Source organism: Rattus norvegicus, chromosome 4, assembly GCF_021556685.1.
Source record: "Rattus norvegicus strain SHRSP/BbbUtx chromosome 4, alternate assembly SHRSP_T2T, whole genome shotgun sequence".
Lineage (NCBI taxonomy): Eukaryota > Metazoa > Chordata > Mammalia > Rodentia > Muridae > Rattus > Rattus norvegicus.
Window position 1 is genome coordinate 98,127,510 of NC_141537.1, and position 12,985 is coordinate 98,140,494.

A 12,985-nucleotide genomic window follows, 5' to 3' on the forward strand; every position below is an offset into this window, starting at 1 on the left:
AAGAACAGATTTCTTTATTCCCTTATGTTTTCAGAAATTGTGTCTGTTTAAAATCTATTTCCTTTATGTTATCTCATCTATGTATCCACCTCTCTGTGTACCTAGAGTACAGAGTCTCTCTCTCTCTCTCTCTCTCTCTCTCTCTCTCTCTCTCTCTCTCTCTCTCTCTCTCTCTCTGTGTGTGTGTGTGTGTGTGTGTGTGTGTGTGTGTGTGTTTCTGTATTTACTCATTCTCTCCTTCCTTTTCTCTTGGTCTCTCTTAAGCTAAGTTTTATTTATGTATTTTTCATTTTTTTTCATAGATTTCACACATGTACTCCAAACACATAATCTTTCCCAACCTTCACACCTGGAACCTTTCACCTTTGTACAGTATTACCTACCTGATGAGAGAAAAGTATCTTGTCATAGAAACTGTAGTGTCTTACAGTGTACTCTGTAGTACACACTTTTGTGTATACTTCAAAGCACGCAAATCTTCATTGCAATGACTCATTGGCTTGGTACAAGAAGACTCTGGCTTCTACTTCTCTATCAGTATTGCCCCATCACTGGGACTTCTACTGCATACCTTGTTGTGGTCCTGTGGAGGTCCTGTAGTTTTGATTTGTAGGACTTGCTGAATTATGCACTTCAGGAAGACACTGATGGGGTAGATGTTGTGGTGGGACAATTCAAAACACTGAATCTAGGCCTAAGGTTATCTTTTCTGGTCAATCCTGCTGTACTCCCTCATGCTCTTGTTGTAGGCTCACCAGCAACCTCCACAATCAGTGCCAGATCTGTCTTGCCCTCCAGGTGAGGTTCAGGGCCATCTCTTCGTAAGGATGCAGCTCGTGATAGACATGACCTGTTCTTCTACTCTAATGACCTTAGGAGCAGTGGAGAAGTGGTGAGAGAGAGAGAGAGAGAGAGAGAATAGGAAGGTATGTCTTCCTTGTCTGCACCATTCACAGCTGACAAGATGTAGGGTCAGCTGTATTTTGCTCAGGCTTTTGGGGTTGGCTCTTCTGCATCCTGCATAGGCATGGCCAGTTCTAATGTGCTGCCCAGGTGAGATGCAGTGCCTTTTGTCTAAAGTGCTGTGGGAATTGAGGGTCAGAGCCAGCTCTCCTGCTCTCATAACCCCATTGAGGTCAACTCTCTTGTCCTCTTCCAGAAACAAGGGCAAAATGGCTAAGATGTGATTTCTCTCTCCTACTGCACAGCAGCAGCGGTGGGGTCAGCTCCTCCATGCTCATTAACTCAAGTCTATCTCCCTTACAACCTTCTCATCTAGGGTCAGTTCGCCTATGCTGTACAGATGAGATTCAAGGTCTAGTTTCTGGGATGCTACAGCATGTAATGGACAGAACCAGATCTCCCACCTCCCACTTCAATATCCTTGGAGCCAGTTTTTCAGCCTGTTATAGGTGGCAAAAGGCGAGGAGGGACATCTCTCCCTTGTGCATGGGACCACATGGCAGAGAAGTGGCAGAATCAGCTTTCTCAGGACCAGGCCCTCATGTCCAGCTCTTCTGTCCCCTGTCATCAGGACCAACTCTATAGTGCTGCTTAGGCAAGTTGCCCAATCTGCTGTTCTGAGTGTTGCACCTGAAGAAGTCAAGTCTAACTCTCTGGTTTCATCGTGATAGCACAGTGTCTCCTGCTTGCCATAGGTGGTAATGTATGAGGACTCTCTCTCTCTCTCTCTCTCTCTCTCTCTCTCTCTCTCTCTCTCTCCCTCCCTCTCTCTCCCTACAGGAGAAAAGTGCTAAGGCAAACTATCTCATGCTTGTTTCTATCCTCTTGGCCAGCTCACCCACAACTCCTGCAATGTGTGGACCCTTACTTTCCCAAGTACTTCAAGTGGCTAGGGCCAGGGTCAGCTTTCCTACACCCATGTCCCTACGACCAGCTGTACTACAAGGAGTAGGTGAGGGGTAGAGCCAGTTTTGCACTGCCCTCAGACATCAGTATGTCCCCAGGGCAGCAGCTCAGTCCATCTATGTCTACCTGGACTTTGATGGTAACTGACCCTGCTGCTATAGGGCCAAGAACCCTTTCTTAGTCTCAGGTGCATACTCAGCTACTCCCATCATCTGTTCTTCATAAGTCTTGAGTCTCCAGTTCTGCCTCTCTTTTTTTGTGTCCGCATCCTTCTGCTTCTCCTTCTTTTTCACTTCTCTACCACATTTTTGCTTCTCTTAGCTCTGCTTGTGGCCTCTGAGTATCTCGGGTTTTCGCAGGTGTGGTCTAAGGAGTGCTATGTCCTTATCAGGTATTCTGGTTCTAGGCAGGGATCATCTGAGGCATGGTCTGTTTTCCAGGCCTCCCCTCAGCTAGACTCTTGGTCATATCAGTTTTGGTCCTTGTTTGGGCTCCATGTTGTCAGTGTGGTTGTTGTCTTGTGCTTGGTCCTTGTTCTGTCTGCCAGAGTTTCCCTTTGCAACGGTTGCCTCTCACTCCTGCCTAGGGACTATGGTCCTAAGTGTAGTTCTTCTAGTTTCTGTCTCCTTGTTATTAGATACTGTCTGGGCCTGCCTGGCTACATTCTGGTTGTCTTTTTAGTGTTGCGGTTTTAGGGAATGCTTGGCTACTAATCATTCAGATGTTTATAGGTCAGAATACTGATAGGAGACACATCCTCTCTCTTATCTGCCACCTAATGACACGTGTGTGGCACAAAGGAAACACCTTCTATACCTGTAGATGGCAGAAGTACACTACAATTGTAATTAGTGCAATTTTATACATCTGAGAAGAATCAAGTAAGAAGATTAAATACCAATATTCTAGGCCTCATATTTTCTTATTTATGCTGTCATTTAACTTTCCACATAAATTCTAGGTGGAATTTACCAACATTCAATACTCTTTCAGGCATATTATTGGCAATACATTGAGATTATTTGCAAATTGGATATGATATACTTTTAAAATCCATTTATGAGACTGGAGAAAATGTCCAGTTAGTTGTTAATAGCATTTGTGCTCTTGATAGTGGTCTGTGATTGACTCTTATGCACTAGGTGACCCACTACTGTCTTTATCTTCATTGCCAGAGAATTCAGTACCATTCTGTCCTTTGAGGGACAGTTATATAATGCCCTTACAACATTGTAAGCAAAGATATATAAGTTTTTAAAGAACAGTAGCTCACATTATGACCACAGATATATTCTCTATTCATTTTTATGTCCTTTAATGTTCAAGGGATTTTTTTTACCCTCAAAGGATATACAGAAAAATTCCTCCCTTTGGGAAATACAGGAAAAGACAGGCAAACAGAAGGAAGCCTTTAAAGAGGAAACACATAAACCCCTTAAAGAGATATAGGAAAATACCATCAAATAGGTGAAGTAATTGAACAAAATATCCCAGATCTAAATATGGAAATAGAAACAATAATGAAATCACAAATGAAGGATCCATTGAGATGGAAAACCTAGGAAAGACATTAGAAGCTAGAGAGTCAAGCATCTCGAACAGAACTCAGGGGATTGAAAAGAGAATCTCAGACATAGAATATAACAACACCTCAGTCAAAGAAAACACAAGGTGTAAAAAGCTCCTAACCTAAAACACCTAGGAAATTTGGAGCAGAATGAAAAGACCAAATCTAAGGATAATAGAAATAGAAGAAAGTGAAGATTCCTATAACAGAGTGCCAGAAACCATCTTCAACAAAATCATAGAAAAAAATTTCTTAACCTAAAAAATGTTGGCCATAAACATACAAGACACCTACAGAACACCAAAGGTATTGGACCAGAAAAGAAAATCCTTTCTCCACATAATAATGAAAACACCAAATGCACAGAAAGAATATTAAAAGTTGTAAGGAAAAGGCCAAGTTCATATGAATGCATATATATGGTTGTAGGATCAGACATCTCAACAGACTCTAAAAACCAGAAGATGTTGGACCGATCTCTTACAGACCTGGAAAAACCACAGACGCGAGCTAAGATTACTATATCCATCAAAAATATTAATTACCATAAATGGAGAAACCAAGATGTTTTATGAAAAAACAAATGTAAACAGTCTAAATCTAAAGTATCTTTGCTATTTTGTGCCATTTATATACTGTCAGAATTTTATTTTTGCAGATTGCTTGAATTTGGGTATTAAATATACTAATTTTTGGTGTGACTCTTCTTTTTTCCAATAGATCTTTTCTCATTTTTATTTTATTTTTTGTTGGATATTTTCTTTATTTACATTTCAAATGTTTTCCTCTTTAACAATTTCCTCTCCTTAATCCCTCTATCTCATCTCACTATCCCTGCTTCTATGAGGATGCTTCCACACTCACCCACCTACTCCCTCCTGCCTCCCTGCCCCAGCATTACTCTATATTGGGGCATCTAGTTTCCACAAGACCAAGGTTCTCTACTCCCTTCAATGACCATCAAGGCCATTATCTGCTACATATGCTGCTGGAGCCATGGGTCTCTCCGTGTGTACTTTTTGGTTGATGGTTTAGTCCCTTGGAGCTCTTCTAATAAACACAAATTGCTTTACACTCATTCTATTCTTGATTTCTTCAAAATGTGCTTGAGAGTCTGCCTCAATTTCCTCCATTAGAGGGAGGTATAGATTTTGCTTATTTACTACAGTGATTACTACTCAGTCACTATTTCTATAAGGTCTTTTAATTTTCTATTTTCAAATTGTTGTGCAATCACAGGTAGTTTGAAACAGTAATAAACAGGAATTCTGTACCTTGCACACAACATTCTTGGGCCGATATCTTTTAAATAGGATAAATGAGGAAACTGAAAGAATTTTCGTATTACTACTGAGCTCATTTGCATTTATTTCCTTCCAGTGATAGTTGTGTGTGCATTTTTGGTGTCTGTAAGTATACTGGTCATGTAACTAGTGTTTGTTTTCAGAGCCATAATTATTTATTCACCTGCACTTCTACCACAGAACTCACTGGAGTCAGTACCCTTTCCCTATTCATAGCAAGGACTACAGAAAAAGCTTACACAATATGTACAATTTGATATTGTTCTATTTTACTCTGTAGCCTTGCCAAGCTGTACACATGAAGAATTACCTTTTCTTTGCTTGCAAGTAGCAGTCCATGGTATTGAAGAACCCCACTTCACCATGTTACTAGAGGAGGAACATTTAGAACTTACCTAGTTCTAGCTGCATCTGGAAGAATTTTTTTATTTTGTCTTATTTATTTATTTATTTATTTATTTATTTATTTATTTATATATATTATATATATATATTTTATTAACTTGAGTATTTCTTATATACATTTCGAGTGTTATTCCCTTTCCCGGTTTCCAGGCAAACATCCCCCTCCAACCTCCCCTTCCTTATGGGTGTTCCCCTCCCAACCCTCCCCCATTGCCGCCCTCCCCCCATAGTCTAGTTCACTGGGGGTTCAGTCTTAGCAGGACCCAGGGCTTCCCCTTCCACTGGTGCTCTTACTAGGATATTCATTGCTACCTATGGGGTCAGAGTCCAGGGTCAGTCCATGTATAGTCTTTAGGTAGTGGCTTAGTCCCTGGAAGCTCTGGTTGCTTGACATTGTTGTACATATGGGGTCTCGAGCCCCTTCAAGCTCTTCCAGTTCTTTCTCTGATTCCTTCAACGGGGGTCCTATTCTCAGTTCAGTGGTTTGCTGCTGGCATTCGCCTCTGTATTTGCTGTATTCTGGCTGTGTATCTCAGGAGCGATCTACATCCGGCTCCTGTCGGTCTGCACTTCTTTGCTTCATCCATCTTGTCTAATTGGGTGGCTGTATATGTATGGGCGACATGTTGGGCAGGCTCTGAATGGGTGTTCCTTCAGTCTCTGTTTTAATCTTTGCCTCTCCCTTCCCTGCCAAGGGTATTCTTTTTCCTCATTTAAAGAAGGAGTGAAGCATTCACATTTTGATCATCCATCTTAGGTTCGTTTGTTCTAGGGATCTAGGGTAATTCAAGCATTTGGGCTAATAGCCACTTTTCAATGAGTGCATACCATGTATGTCTTTCTGTGATTGGGTTAGCTCACTCAGGATGATGTTTTCCAGTTCCAACCATTTGCCTACGAATTTCATAAACTCGTTGTTTTTGATAGCTGAGTAATATTCCATTGTGTAGATGTACCACATTTTCGGTATCCATTCCTCTGTTGAAGGGCATCTGGGTTCTTTCCAGTTTCTGGCTATTATAAATAAGGCTGCTATGAACATAGTGGAGCACGTGTCTTTTTTATATGTTGGGGCATCATTTGGGTATATGCCCAAGAGAGGTATAGCTGGATCCTCAGGCAGTTCAATGTCCAATTTTCTGAGGAAGCTCCAGACTGATTTCCAGAATGGTTGTACCAGTTTGCAATCCCACCAACAATGGAGGAGTGTTCCTCTTTCTCCACATCCTCGCCAGCATCTGCTGTCACCTGAGTTTTTGATCTTAGCCATTCTCACTGGTGTGAGGTGAAATCTCAGGGTTGTTTTGATTTGCATTTCCCTTATGACTAAAGATGTTGAACATTTCTTTAGGTGTTTCTCAGCCATTCGGCATTCCTCAGCTGTGAATTCTTTGTTTAGCTCTGAACCCCATTTTTAATAGGGTTATTTGTTTCCCTGCGGTCTAACTTCTTGAGTTCTTTGTATATTTTGGATATAAGGCCTCTATCTGTTGTAGGATTGGTAAAGATCTTTTCCCAATCTATTGGTTGCCGTTTTGTCCTAACCACAGTGTCCTTTGCCTTACAGAAGCTTTGCAGTTTTATGAGATCCTATTTGTCGATTCTTGATCTTATAGCGTAAGCCATTGGTGTTTTGTTCAGGAAATTTTTTCCAGTGCCCATGTGTTCCAGATGCTTCCCTAGTTTTTCTTCTATTAGTTTGAGTGTGTCTGGTTTGATGTGGAGGTCCTTGATCCACTTGGACTTAAACTTTGTACAGGGTGATAAGCATGGATCGATCTGCATTCTTCTACATGTTGCCCTCCAGTTGAACCAGCACCATTTGCTGAAAATGCTATCTTTTTTCCATTGGATGGTTTTGGCTCCTTTGTAAAAAATCAAGAGACCATAGGTGTGTGGGTTCATTTCTGGGTCTTCAATTCTATTCCATTGGTCTATCTGTCTGTCTCTGTACAAATACCATGCAGTTTTTATCACTATTGCTGTGTAATACTGCTTGAGTTCAGGGATAGTGATTCCCCCTGAAGTCCTTTTATTGTTGAGGATAGCTTTAGCTATTCTGGGTTTTTTGTTATTCCAGAAGAATTTGCAAATTGTTCTGTCTAACTCTTTGAAGAATTGGATTGGTATTTTGATGGGGATTGCATTGAATCTGTAGATTGCTTTTGGTAAAATGGCCATTTTTACTATATTAATCCTGCCAATCCATGAGCATGGGAGATCTTTCCATCTTCTGAGGTCTTCTTCAATTTCTTTCCTCAGTGTCTTGAAGTTCTTATTGTACAGATCTTTTACTTGCTTGGTTAAAGTCACACCGAGGTACTTTATATTATTTGGGTCTATTAGGAAGGGTGTCGTTTCCCTAATTTCTTTCTCGGCTTGTTTCTCTTTTGTGTAGAGGAAGGCTACTGATTTATTAGAGTTAATTTTATACCCAGCCACTTTGCTGAAGTTGTTTATCAGGTTTAGTAGTTCTCTGGTGGAACTTTTGGGATCACTTAAATATACTATCATGTCATCTGCAAATAGTGATATTTTGACCTCTTCCGATCTGTATCCCCTTGATCTCCTTTTGTTATCTGATTGCTCTGGCTAGAACCTCAAGAACTATATTGAATAAGTAGGGAGAGAGTGGGCAGCCTTGTCTAGTCCCTGATTTTAGTGGGATTGCTTCAAGTTTCTCTCCATTTAGTTTAATGTTAGCAACTGGTTTGCCGTATATGGCTTTTACTATGTTTAGGTATGGGCCTTGAATTCCTATTCTTTCCAGGACTTTTATCATGAAGGGGTGTTGAATTTTGTCAAATGCTTTCTCAGCATCTAATGAAACGATCATGTGGTTCTGTTCTTTCAGTTTGTTTATATAATGGATCACGTTGATGGTTTTCCGTATATTAAACCATCCCTGCATGCCTGGGATGAAGCCTACTTGATCATGGTGGATGATTGTTTTGATGTGCTCTTGAATTCGGTTTGCCAGAATTTTATTGAGTATTTTTGCGTCGATATTCATAAGGGAAATTGGTCTGAAGTTCTCTTTCTTTGTTGGGTCTTTGTGTGGGTTAGGTATAAGAGTAATTGGGGCTTCGTAGAAGGTATTCGGTAGTGATCCATCTGTTTCAATTTTGTGGAATAGTTTGGATAATATTGGTATGAGGTCTTCTATGAAGGTTTGATAGAATTCTGCACTAAACCCGTCTGGACCTGAGCTCTTTTTGGTTGGGAGACCTTTAATGACTGCTTCTATTTCCTTAGGAGTTATGGGGTTGTTTAACTGGTTTATCTGTTCCTGATTTAACTTTGGTACCTGGTATCTGTCTAGGAAGTTGTCCATTTCCTGAAGATTTTCAAGTTTTGTTGAATATAGGTTTTTATAGTAAGATCTGATGATTTTTTGAATTTCCTCTGAATCTGTAGTTATGTCTCCCTTTTCACTTCTGATTTTGTTAATTTGGACGCACTCTCTGTGTCCTCTCATTAGTCTGGCTAAGGGTTTATCTATCTTGTTGATTTTCTCAAAGAACCAACTTTTGGTTCTGTTGATTCTTTCTATGGTCCTTTTTGTTTCTACTTGGTTGATTTCAGCTCTGAGTTTGATTATTTCCTGCCTTCTACTCCTCCTGGGTGTATTTGCTTCTTTTTGTTCTAGAGCTTTTAGGTGTGCTGTCAAGCTGCTGACATATGCTCTTTCCTGTTTCTTTCTGCAGGCACTCAGCGCTATGAGTTTTCCTCTTAGTACAGCTTTCATTGTGTCCCATAAGTTTGGGTATGTTGTATCTTCATTTTCATTAAATTCTGAAAAGTTTTTAATTTCTTTCTTTATTTCTTCCTTGACCAGGTTATCATTGAGTAGAGCATTGTTCAATTTCCATGTATATGTGGGCATTCTTCCCTTATTGTTATTGAAGACCAGTTTTAGGCCGTGGTGGTCCGATAGCAAGCATGGGATTATTTCTATCTTTCTGTACCTGTTGAGGCCCGTTTTTTGACCAATTATATGGTCAGTTTGGAGAACGTACTATTAGGAGCTGAGAAGAAGGTATATCCTTTCGCTTTAGGATAGAATGTTCTATAAATATCCGTTAAGTCCATTTGGCTCATGACTTCTCTTAGTCTGTCTACATCTCTGTTCAATTTCTGTTTCCATGATCTGTCCATTGATGAGAGTGGGGTGTTGAAATCTCCCACTATTATTGTGTGAGATGCAATGTGTGTTTTGAGCTTTAGTAAGGTTTCTTTTACATATGTAGGTGCCCTTGTATTTGGGGCATAGATATTTAGGATTGAGAGTTCATCTTGGTGGATTTTTCCTTTGATGAATATGAAGTGTCCTTCCTTATCTTTTTTGATGACTTTTAATTGAAAATTGATTTTATTTGATATTAGAATGGCTACTTCAGCTTGCTTCTTCTGACCATTTGCTTGGAAAGTTGTTTTCCAGCCTTTCACTCTGAGGTAGTGTCTGTCTTTGTCTCTGAGGTGTGTTTCCTATAGGCAGCAGAATGCAGGGTCCTCGTTGCGTATCTAGTTTGTTAATCTATTTCTTTTTATTGGGTAGTTGAGTCCATTGATGTTGAGAGATATTAAGGAATATTGATTATTGCTTCCCATTATATTCATATTTGGATGTGAGGTTATGTTTGTGTGCTTTCATTCTCTTTGTTTTGTTGCCAAGACGATTAGTTTCTTGCTTCTTCTAGGGTATAGCTTGCCTCCTTATGTTGGGCTTTACCATTTATTATCCTTTGTAGTGCTGGATTTGTAGAAAGATATTGTGTAAATTTGGTTTTGTCATGGAATATCTTGGTTTCTCCATCTATGTTAATTGAGAGTTTTGCTGGATACAGTAACCTGGGCTGGCATTTGTGTTCTCTTAGGGTCTGTATGACATCAGTTCAGGATCTTCTGGCCTTCATAGTTTCTTGCGAGAACTCTGGTGTGATTCTGATAGGTCTGCCTTTATGTTACTTAACCTTTTTCCCTTATTGCTTTTAATATTCTTTCTTTATTTTGTGTGTTTGGTGTTTTGACAATTATGTGACGGGAGGTGTTTCTTTTCAGGTCCAATCTATTTGGAGTTCTGTAGGCTTCTTGTATGTCTATGGGTATCTCTTTTTTTTAGGTTAGGGAAGTTTTCTTCTATGATTTTGTTGAAGATATTTACTGGTCTTTGAGCTGGGAGTCTTCACTCTATTTTATACCTTTTATCCTTAGGTTTGATGTTCTCATTGAGTCCTGGATTTCCTGTATGTTTTGGACCAGTAGCTTTTTCCGCTTTACATTATCTTTGACAGTTGAGTCAATGATTTCTATGGAATCTTCTGCTCCTGAGATTCTCTCTTCCATCTCTTGTATTCTGTTGGTGAAGCTTGTATCTACAGCTCCTTGTCTCTTCTTTTGGTTTTCTATATCCGAGGTTGTTTCCATGTGTTCTTTCTTGATTGCTTCTATTTCCATTTTTAATTCCTTCAACTGTTTGATTGTGTTTTCCTGGAATTCTTTCAGGGATTTTTGCGATTCTTTCAGGGATTTTTGCGATTCCTCTCTGTAGGCTTCTACTTGTTTATTAATGTTTTCCTGTGTTTCCCTAAGGGAGTTCTTCACGTCTTTCTTGAAGTCCTCCAGCATCATGATCAAATATGATTTTGAAACTAGATCTTGCTTTTCTGGTGTGTTTGGATATTCCATGTTTGTTTTGGTGGGAGAATTGGGCTCCGATGATGCCATGTAGTCTTGGTTTCTGTTGCTTGTGTTCCTGCGCTTGCCTCTCGCCATCATATTATCTCTAGTGTTACTTTGTTCTGCTATTTCTGACAGTGGCTAGACTGTCCTATAAGCCTGTGTGTCAGGAGTGCTGTAGACCTGTTTTCCTCTCTTTCAGTCAGTTATGGGGACAGAGTGTTCTTCTTTCGGGCGTGTAGTTTTTCCTCTCTACAGGTCTTCAGCTGTTCCTGTGGGCCTGTGTCTTGAGTTCACCAGGCAGCTTTCTTGCAGCAGAAAAGTTGGTCTTACCTGTGGTCCTGAGGCTCAAGTTCGATCGTGGGGTGCTGCCCACGGGCTCTCTGCAGTGGCAGCAACCAGGAAGATATGCGCCGCCCCTTCCAGGAGCTTCAGTGCACCAGGGTTCCAGATGGCCTTTGGTGTTTTCCTCTGGCGTCCGAGATGTGTGTGCAGAGAGCAGTCTCTTCTGGTTTCCCAGGCTTGTCTGCCTCTCTGAAGGTTTAGCTCTCCCTCCCACGGGATTTCGGTGCAGAGAACTGTTTATCTGGTCTGTTTCCTTCAGGTTCCGGCGGTGTCTCAGGCAGGGGTCCTGCCGCTCCTGGGCCCTCCCCCATGGGAGCCCAGAGGCCTTATACAGTTTCCTCTTGGGCCAGGGATGTGGGCAGGGGTGGGCAGTGTTGGTGGTCTCTTCCGCTCTGCAGCCTCAGGAGTGCCCACCTGACCAGGCGGTTGGGTCTCTCTCTCACGGGGTCTGGGAGCAGAGAGCTGCTGCAGGCCGGGATCCGCGGGTGTGGGACTTCCAGTAAACACAGGACGTGCCCGGTCCTAGAGGAATTCTGCCTCCGTGTGTTCCGAGCTCACCAGGCAGCTTTCTTGCAGCAGAAAAGTTGGTCTTACCTGTGGTCCCGAGGCTCAAGTTCGCTCGTGGGGTGCTGCCCACGGGCTCTCTGCAGCGGCAGCAACCAGGAAGATATGCGCCGCCTCTTCTGGGAGCTTCAGTGCACCAGGGTTCCAGATGGCCTTTGGCGTTTTCCTCTGGCGTCCAAGATGTGTTTGCAGAGAGCAGTCTCTTCTGGTTTCCCAGGCTTGTCTGCCTCTCTGAAGGTTTAGCTCTCCCTCCCACGGGATTTGGGTGCAGAGAACTGTTTATCCGGTCTGTTTCCTTCAGGTTCCGGCGGTGTCTCAGACAGGGGTCCTGCCGCTCCTGGGCCCGCCCCCATGGGAGCCCAGAGGCCTTATACAGTTTCCTCTTGGGCCAGGGATGTGGGCAGGGGTGGGCAGTGTTGGTGGTCTCTTCCGCTCTGCAGCCTCAGGAGTGCCCACCTGACCAGGCAGTTGGGTCTCTCTCTCACGGGGTCTGTTATTTATATATTTTTACACTCCAGATTTTATTCCCCTCCCTGTACACCTCCAGTTCCACATCACATACCTCCTCTCCCTCCACCCCTCCACCACCACCCTTGTCTCCACAAGACAGTCCCTACCCCCCCTCCCAACCAGACCTCTAAACATTGTGGGGCCTCCAGTCTCTTGAGGATTAGGCGCATTTTCTCTGACTGAACCCGGACCAGGTTGTCCTATGCTGTATGTGTGTTGGAGGCCTCAAGTCCTCTGGAGTATGCTGTCTGGTTGGTGATTCAGTGTCTGAAAGATCTCGGGGGTTCAGATTAATTGAGACTGCTGGTCCTCCTTCAGGGATGCCCCCTCCTCACCTTCCTTCAACTTTTCCCTAATTTAACCAGAGGGGTCAGCAGCTTCTGTTCACTGGATGAATGCAACTATCTGCATCTGAATCAGTTACTTGTTGGATCTTTTGGAGGGCAGTCATTATAGGTCCCTTTTTTGTGAACACCATAGCCTTAGTAATCGTGTCAGATCTTGGGGCCTCCCCTTGAGCTGTATCCCACTTTGGGTCTGTCACTGGACCTTCTTTTCCTTAGACTCTTCTGCATTTCCATTCCTGCATTTCTTTCAGGCAGCAACAGTTATGGATCAGAGCTTTGACCTGTGGGATAGCAACCCCTATCCCTCACTTGATGCTCTGTGTTTCAATAAGTTCCCTCTCCCCAGTGTAGGGCATTTCTTCCAGGGTCCTCCCACCCCTTGAGTACTGAGACAC

General features: G+C 42.2%; 1 non-coding gene across 1 annotated transcript; it reads right to left on the reverse strand.

The window, feature by feature from the left end:
• Positions 1–2,566: 2,566 nt before the first annotated feature.
• On the reverse strand, positions 2,567–2,699 carry LOC120102700 (small nucleolar RNA SNORA17). Its single transcript, XR_015687384.1, has one exon. It is a non-coding gene; the product is annotated as a small nucleolar RNA SNORA17 (small nucleolar RNA).
• Between the last annotated feature and the right edge of the window lie 10,286 nt (positions 2,700–12,985).